Source organism: Moschus berezovskii, chromosome X (genome assembly GCF_049115385.1).
Source record: "Moschus berezovskii isolate FMDL1 chromosome X, NW_MosBer_1.0, whole genome shotgun sequence".
Taxonomy (NCBI): domain Eukaryota; kingdom Metazoa; phylum Chordata; class Mammalia; order Artiodactyla; family Moschidae; genus Moschus; species Moschus berezovskii.
Window position 1 is genome coordinate 95,534,204 of NC_142488.1, and position 7,289 is coordinate 95,541,492.

Below are 7,289 nucleotides of genomic sequence, written 5' to 3' on the forward strand. Positions count from 1 at the left end.
AATGTAGCATGTGTCAGTACTTTATTGTTTTTTATAGCCAAATAAGGGAGAAGGCACTGGTGACCCACTCCAGTACTCTTGCCTGGAAACTCCCACAGACAGAGGAGCCTGGTAGGCTGCAGTCCATGGGGTCGCAAAGAGTCGGACACGACTGAGCGATTTCACTTTCACTTTTCACTTTCATGCATTGGAGAAGGAAATGGCAACCCACTCCAGTGTTCTTGCTTGGAGAATCCCAGGGACGGGGGAGCCTGGTAGGCTGCCATCTATTGGGTTGCACAGAGTCGGACACGACTGACGTGTCTTAGCAGCAGCAGCAGCATAGCCAAATAATATTCACCGTCTGGATATACCATACTTTAAAATCCATCCATCAATTAATGGACATTTGGATTGTTTTTGCCTTTTAGCTATTATGAATAATGCTGCTTTAAACATTTATATACAAATTTTTGTGTGGACATATATGTTTTTGTTTCTCTTGGGTGTATAACTAGGCATGGAATTACTGTGTCATATGGTAGCTCTGTGCTGTGTATTTAGAGTCATCTTGCTGCAGTCCATGGGGTCACAAAGAGTTGGACAAGACTGAGCAACTAAACTGAACTGTCAGTGTCTACAGAGATGTTCACAGGGATTCTGATAGGGAGTGCATTTAATCTGTAAATCAAGTGGGGATTATTGTCATTTTAACAATATTAAGTCTTCTGATCCATGAAGATGAGATGTTTTTCCATGTTTAGAGCTTTAATTTCTTTCAACCATGTTCTTAAATTCTTTTTTTTTTCCTTTTGGTTGCACTGGCTCTTGGTTACCTCATGGGCTTTTTCTAGTTGCAGGGAGCATGGGCTTCACTGTTGTGCACAGGCTTCTTATTATGGTGGCTTCTCTTATTGCAGAGAACAGGCTCTAGGTATACGGACTTCAGTAGTTGCAGCACACAGGCTCAGTAGTTATGGCACACAGTCTTAGTTGCTCCATGGCATGTGGAATCTTTCCAGACCAGGGACCAAACCTCTGTCCCCTGCATTGGCAGGTGGATTCTTTTCCACTGTACCACCAGAGAAGTCCTGTTATTAATTTTTTTAATGTATAGTTCTTACACTTTTGTTAAATTTATCACCAAGTATTTTATTTTTTGATGCTACTGTAAATGGAGTTGCTTTCTTATTTTCACTTTTTTGGATTGTTCATTGCAAGTATATAGAAACACAGTTGATTTTTGTATATTGAAATTGTATTCTGCCACCTTGTTGAACACATTTATTAGTTTTAATAGTTTTTTAGTGGAGAAGGAAATGGCAACCCATTTCAGTATTCTTGCCTGGGGAATCCCGTGGACAGAGGAGCCTGGTGGGCTGCCGTCCATGGGGTTGCACAGAGTCGGATGCGACTGGAACGACTTAGCATGCATGCATGCATTGGAGAAGGAAATGGCAACCCACTCCAGTATTCTTGGCTGGAGAATCCCAGGGACAGAGGAGCCTGGTGGGCTGCCGTCTATGGGGTCGCACAGAGTCGGACACGACTGAAGCAACTTAGCAGCAGCAGCAGCAGTTTTTTAATGGATCCTTCAGGATTTTCTATATAAAATCACGTCATCTGTGAATAAAGATAGTTTTACTTCTAGCCTTTCTAATATGGATGCCTTTTCTTTCTTTTTCTTGCCTGTCATAGCTAGAACCTCTAGCACAATGATGAATAGAGTTAGGAAGAGAAGACATCCTTGTATTGTTCCTAATCTTAAGGGAAAACATCCAGTCTTTCACCATTAAGTATGTTAGCTGTGCATTTTTTGTATATGCCATTTGCCAGGTTAAGGAAGTTGTCTTCTATTTCTAGTGTGTTGTGTGTTTTTATCACAAAAAGATGTTTGATTTTTTCAAATACCTTTTTTTGCACCTTTTCAGATTATCATGTGGTTTTTGTGGGGTCTTTTGTTTGTTTATTCATTTTATTTTTGGCTGCACTGCGTCTTCTTTGCAGGACATAGACTTTCTCTAGTTGCAACAAGGGAGGGCTACTCTTTGTCGCAGCGTGCGGGCTTCTCATTGCAGTGACTTGTCGTGAGGTATGCAGGCTTCAATAGTTGCAGCACTGAGGCTCAGCAGTCTCAGCTCGTGGGCTTAGTTTTCCCACGGCATGTGGGATCTTAGTTTCTGGGCCAGGGATTGAACCCGTGTCCCCTGCATTGACAGGTGGACTTTTAACCACTGGACCACCAGGGAAGTCCCTGTGTTTTATTCTATTGCTATGGCATTTTACATCGGTTAAATTTTGGATGTTAAGTCAACCTCACACTCCTGGGCTTCCCTTGTGGCTCAGATGGTAAAGAATCCGTCTGCAATGCAGGAGACCTGGGTTTGATCCCTGGGTTGGGAAGATCCCCTGGAGAAGGGAAAGGCTACCGACTAGTATTCTGGCCTGGAGAATTCCATGGACTATATAGTCCATGGGGTCATAAAGAGTTGGACATGACTGAGTGATTCACTTTTCACACTCCTGGAATAGATCCCACTTGCTCACAGTGTGTAATTCTTTTTATATGTTGCTGAATTCACTTTCTGGTATTTTTGTGGTGGATTTTTGCATCAATATTTATACGAGATATTAATCTGTAGTTTTCTTTTCATGTGTGTCTTTGTATGGTTTTGATAACAGGATAATACTGACCTCACAGATTGAGTGAGGAAGTATTCTCTCCTCTTGTATTTTTTAGAAAAATTTGTGAAAGAGTAGTAGTAATTCTTCTTTATATGTTTGGCATAATTTACCAGTGCAGCAATCTGGGCCTAGACTTTTCCTTTTGGGTAGCTTTTTGTTTATTAATTAATTCTCTTTACTTTTTATAGGTATGTTCATATTTCCCATTTTGTCAGTTTTGGTAGTTTGTATCTTTTTAGGAATTTGTTCATCTAAGTTATCTAATACATTGGCATACAGTTATTCTTAGTATTCCTTCATAATCCTTCTATTTCTGTAAAGTCAGTAGTAATGTCCTCTCTTTCATTTCTGACTCTAGTAGTTTGAGTTTTCTTTATTTTCAGTCTATAGGTTTGTCAATTTTGTTGATATTTACAGAGAACCAGCTTTTAGTTTTATTGATTTTCTCTGCTGTTTTTCTATTCTCTGTTTCAATAGTTTCTGTCTACTCTTTATTACTTCCTTGCTTCTGTTTGCTTTAGGTTTAGTTTGCTCTGTTTTCTGAGGTCTTATGGTAAAAGGTTAGGTTATTGATTTGAGATCTTTCTTCTTTTTTAATATAGGCATTTATTGCAACACATGTTCTTCTAAGCCTAGCTTTAGCTGCATCCCATAAGTTTTGGTATGTTGTATCTTCATTTTCATTCATCTCAATATAATTTAAGTTCCTTTTTTATTTCTTCTTTGATCTGTTGGTTATTTAGGAACATGCTGTTTAATCTCCATGAATTTGTGATTTTCCCAAATTTCTTTCTGTTTCTGTTTTCTACTTTCCATGTTAGCAGAAAACATACTTAATAGTATTTCTAATCTTTCAAGTTTATCATGGTTGATGATAAATATATCATGGTTGTTTTTTCAACTAGCAAGTGGTCTATTCTGGAGTATATTCCATGTGTACTTGAGAAGAATCCTATTGTTGGGTGGAGAGTTCTATAGATGTCTATTAGTTCTAGTTGGTTTATAATGTTCAAGTTTCTATTTTTTGTTGGTCTGCTGCTTAGGTGTTCTATACATTATTAAATATTGAAAATCTCCAACTATTGTTGAACTGTCTACTTTCCATTTATTTTTGTCAGTTTCTCTTCATGTATTTTAATGCTCTCTTATTAGGTGCATATATGTTTATAACTGTTATATCTTTCTGATAGATTGATCCTTTTATCATTATAAAATGTCTCTCTTTGTCTTTACAAACATTTTTGTTTTAAAGTCTATTTTGTCTGATATTATTATAATCACTTCAACTTTCTTATGGTTGCTGCTTGTATATCTTTTTTATCCTTTTACTTTAAATCTATTTGCATCTTTGAATTTGAAGTGTGTCTCTTGAGGATAGCATATTACTAGATTTTATTATTTTTTAATATTAATTTTTTTTATTTGGCTGTGCTGGGTCTTAGTTGTGGCACGCAGGATCTTTGATCTTCATTGTGGCATCTGAAATCTTTAGCTGCAGCACATGAAACTCTTAGTTGCAGCATGTGGGATCTAGTTCCTGGGCCCCCTGCATTGGGAGTGCAGAGTCTTAGACTCTGGACCACCAGGAAAGTGCCTAGCCTTTTTTCAGTATCCAGTCTGACAACTCTTTCATTGCATGTTTAATCCAATCACACTTTCTATTAATACTGATGTAGTTGGATTTACTGCTGCCATTTTACTTTTTGTTTTCTATGGCTCATAATTTTTTTGTTGTTCCTCTATTCCTCTTTTGCATTAAGTGAATATTTTCTAATGTTGCATCCTAATTTCATTAACGTTTTGGCTATATTTTTTAGTTTTTTACTATATACATATTAATTTACCAGAATGACCTGCAGATTTATAACTAATTAATTCTAGTGAGATACAAAAAAATTATTCCTGTGTAACTATTCACTTTAGACTTTATTGTTATATATATATATATGTATATATCTATATATATATATATATTATATATGTAAGAATCAGGCACAACTGAGCAACTGAGCATAAGCATGAGGTATCTATATATATGACCTATATATCTTCAAACCCAACAATATACTGTTATAATTATTACTTTATATAACTTCGGAGAGAAGGAAGAACAGCTAGTATATATTCATAGTTTTTGTTATATCAACATTCTTATGCATCATTTCTGGGTCTCTTCACTTGGCTTCTCTGGATTTGAGTTACCATTGTGAGAAAGTCAATTCCTAGGCAGGTTGATAAGAAGTCTGGGGTCCCCAAGAAGGAGAAAGAGGCCTGGGGCTCTCAAAGCAGAGATCAGTCCAGTTCAGTCGCTCAGTTGTGTCCAGCTCTTCGCGACCCCATGAACCGCAGCATGCCAGGCCTCCCTGTCTATCACCAACTCCCAGAGTTCACCCAAACTCATGTCCATTGAGTCGGTGATGCCATCCAGCCATCTCATCCTCTTTCGTCCCCTTCTCCTCCTGCCCTCCATCTTTCCCAGCATCAGGGTCTTTTCAAATGAGTCAGCTCTTCGCATCAAGTGGGCAAACAAAGTATTGGAGTTTAGGCTTCAACATCAGTCTTTCCAATGAACACCCAGGACTGACCTCCTTTAGAATGGACTGGTTGGATCTCCTTGCTGTACAAGGGACTCTCAAGAGTCTTCGCCAACACCACAGTTCAAAAGCATCAATTCTTCGGTGCTCAGCTTTCTTTATAGTCCATAGTCCAACTCTCACATCCATACATGACTCTGGAAAAACCATAGCCTTGACTAAACTGACCTTTGTTGACAAAGTAATCTCCCTGATTCTCAATATGCTGTCTAGGTTGGTCATAACTTTGCTTCCAAGGAGTAAGCGTCTTTTAATTTCACGGCTGCAAACACCATCTGCAGTGATTTTTGGAGCCCCCAAAAATAAAGTCAGCCACTGTTCCCACTGTTTCCCTATCTGTTTGCCATGAAGTGATGGGACTGGATGCCATGATCTTAGTTTTCTGAATGTTGAGCTTTAAGTCAACTTTTTCACTCTCCTCTTTCACTTTCATCAAGAGGCTCTTTAGTTCTTCTTCACTTTCTGCCATAAGGATGGTATCATCTGCATATCTGAGATTATTGCTATTTCTCCTGGCAGTCTTGATTCCAGCTTGTGCTTAATCCAGCCCAGCACTTTGCATGATATACCCTGCATATAAGTTAAATAAGCAGGGTGACAAGATACAACCTTGACGTACTCCTCTTCCTATTTGGAACCAGTCTGTTGTTCCATGTCCAGTTCTAACTGTTGCTTCCTCACCTGCATACAGGTTTCTCAAGAGGCAGGTCAGGTGGTCTGGTATTCCTATCTCTTTCAGAATTTTCCACAGTTTATTGTGATTCACACAGTCAAAGGCTTTGGCATTGTCAATAAGGCAAAAATAGATGTTTCTCTGGAACTCTCTTGCTTTTTCGATGATACAGCAGATGTTTGCAATTTGATCTCTGGTTCCTCTGCCTTTTCTAAAACCAGCTTGAACATCTGGACGTTCATGGTTTACGTATTGCTGAAACGTGGCTTGTAGAATTTTGAGCATTACTTTGCTAGCGCGTGAGAAGAGTGCAATTGTGCGATAGTTTCAGCATTCTTTGGCATTGCCTTTCTTAGGGATTGGAATGAAGACTGACCTTTTTCAGTCCTGTGGCCACTGCTGAGTTTTCCAAATTTGCTGACATATTGAGTGCAGCACTTTCACAGCATCATCTTTCAGGATTTGAAATAGCTCAACTGGAATTCCATCACCTCCACTAGCTTTGTTCGTAGTGATGCTTCCTAAGGCCCACTAGACTTCACACGCCAGGATGTCTGGCTCTAGGTGTGTGTGAGTGATCACACCATTGTGATTATCTTGGTCGTGAAGATCTTTTTTGTACAGTTCTTCTGTGTATTCTTGCCACCTCTTCTTAATATCTTCTGCTTCTGTTAGGTCCATACCATTTCTGTCCTTTATCGAGCCCATCTTTGCATGAAATATTCCCTTATTATCTCTAATTTTCTTGAAGAGATCTCTAGTCTTCCTCGTTCTATTGTTTTCCTCTATTTCTTTGCATTGATCTCTGAGGAAGGCTTTCTTATGTCTCCATGCTATTCTTTGGAACTCTGCATTCCGATGCTTATATCTTTGTCTTTCTCCTTTGCTTTTCTCTTCTCTTCTTTTCACAGCTATTTGTAAGGCCTCCTCAGACAGCCATTTTGCTTTTTTGCATTTCTTTTTCTTGGGGATGGTCTTAATCCCTGTCTCCTGTACAGTGTCACACACCTCTGTCCATAGTTCATCAGGTACTCTGTCTATCAGATCTAGTCCCTTAAATCTATTTCTCACTTCCACTGTATAATCATAAGGGATTTGATTTAGGTCATATCTGAATGGTCTAGTGGTTTTCCCTACTTTCTTCAATTTAAGTCTGAATTTGGCAATAAGGAGTTAATGATCTGAGCCACAGTCAACTCCCGGTCTTGTTTTTGCTGACTGTATAGATCTTCTCCATCTTTGGCTGCAAAAAATATAATCAATCTGATCTTGGTGTTGACCATCTGGTGATGTCCATGTGTAGAGTCTTCTCTTGTGTTGCTGGAAGAGGGTGTTTCCTATGACCAGTGCATTCTCTT